This window comes from Nannospalax galili, unplaced genomic scaffold (genome assembly GCF_000622305.1).
Source record: "Nannospalax galili isolate Female #2095 unplaced genomic scaffold, S.galili_v1.0 scaffold599, whole genome shotgun sequence".
Lineage (NCBI taxonomy): Eukaryota > Metazoa > Chordata > Mammalia > Rodentia > Spalacidae > Nannospalax > Nannospalax galili.
Window position 1 is genome coordinate 641,279 of NW_008343079.1, and position 2,170 is coordinate 643,448.

Genomic DNA, 2,170 nt, shown 5'->3' on the forward strand with positions numbered 1-2,170 from the left:
TGACATTACCACTGTTTTCCATTTGAGCCAATCTGGGTGGCATCCAGTGATGTCTCATTGTGGCTTTAACTTACTTTTCTGTAATAGCTAGTGATGAAATGAACATAGCTTGCTCTACATCTGTGTAGCTGCTAAAATATGAAGTGTGTCTCCTGCCTACATTCTAATTGAATTTTTTTTCACTTTTGGGAATTTTATTTATTTATTATTTTTAAGTGTGTGTGTGTGTGTGTGTGTGTCCGTGTGCGAGCGTGTGGGTGTCTATGTATGTATCTGTATGGGTTTGTGAACATGAGTGCACTGCCCTGAGTGGCTGAAGAAGGCATCCGATCTCTTGTAGCTGGAGTTATAGGCAGTTGTGAGCCACCTGACATTGATGCTGGGAACCAAACTTGGGCTCTCTGTAAGAGCAGTATGGATGCTTAACCCCTAGCTATCCATCTCTACAGCCCTCATTTTGAGAGTTCTTTAAATATTTTAGATGCTGGCCTTAGCTTTTGCACTGCAAATAATTTTAATTTTGAGGCTATCCAGCCTATTGGGATTTCCTTCTATGGATCATACTTTTGATATTAAATCTAGGAAGTCTGTCTACCTAATGCTGAGAAGTTTTTCCTACCCCTCCCCCTTTATAGCTTTTTTTTTTTTTAAGGTACAAGATTTAGGTTGAAGCCTGTTGGAGGTAGAATATTTTCCCACTGGAAATATTCAATTATTCCAACAGCAATTGTTGAAAATCTTTGTGTAATACCATATGACCACCACTAGTTAAAATTACTTGCCTAGGAGCTAGAGAGGTGGCTCATTGGTTAAGTGTCCTGGCTGCTGTTATAGAATACCTGGGTTCAAATCCCAGCACCCACATGGCAGCTGATAACTGTCTGTAACTCTAGTTCCAGGGAATCCAACACCATCTTCTGTTCTCCACAGGCACTGTACAATGTGGGTGCACTTACATATATGCAGACATAACACTCATATACATAAAATAAAAGTAAATTTAAAAAAATTTTAAGTACTTAACTGATTCAGTTTCCTTTGTCTTAAAAATAAAGGAGTTGGGGCCCTCACCTCCCTGCTCCCCCAACCTGCACCACTGGCTAATTCTCCTGGCCCGCTCTCCTGCCCTCAGGCCTCTCTTGGGGTAAGTCTACCGCACAGCCCCCCACGCCTTGACTCCCCCAGCCGCGTTCACCCTTCCATCTCCCCCGCTGTTCTCTACTCCTAGCTTGGGCCCTGTGCCATTCCTGGTCTTGGGGCCCCAGACACCTGGGGAGCCAGTGCTGCTTCCTGACCCTGTTCACCCGGAACAGCTTGGTGCCTTCCTTGGGCCCCAGGAGCACTGCCTCTGGACCCGGACCCGCCCTCATCTCTCTGCCTGCCCTCTCTCTCCTGGTCCTGCAACACCGGCCAGCCTCTTTCTGGGGCTGAAGGGGCCTCTTTCTGGGGCTCTGAGGCTTACCTTGCCTCTCCCTGATCCTTTGCATCCAGTAAAACCCAGCTACTCAATCCACTCCCTGGGAAATCTTGGGGCTTATTCCCACCCCATCTGCCTTTGCATCCTTGCGAGGCACGGCCATGGCCAGGATCTCAGGTCAGTCCAACACCCAAGTTCCTGAGGCCAAAATCATTCTTAGAAGATTCCAGACCTAAGGAGAAAGTCTGAAAACTTCTGACCCACATTGGAATTGGGCCACTGCAGAACTCCTGAAGACCAAATCAATCCGGCCATGACAATATATAATCAAAAGAGAGAACCAGAAGCTTAGACGAACCAGCTCTTCATACCCAAAAAGTAAACCACAAAGACACATAAAGTTCAAAAAAAGAAGCAGAACTATGCCCCCACCTGCGAGGACCCTGTACAGGTAAAGCTTGAGGGGGACCACTCCCTGAAAAGAAAAACGGGCAAGAAAGAGGAGACGGAGCCCAAGCAAGTCCACTTGTCAAGGGTCCCCTTTATTGAACTGCAAGCTTTCCTTATATACAGTTTGTATTTAGAAGGGGTTGAAGAAGTTGGTCAAATGTTACAGCATTCTTATGGGTATGGGAGGGGGACTGAGCAATTCAGCAACGTGACTGACCACCAGGTGTTCCAAGAGATTACTGCATGACTTATCTTTCCGAGAACTGTTTGCAAGGGGAAGAGAAAGATAACCTTGCCATAAAT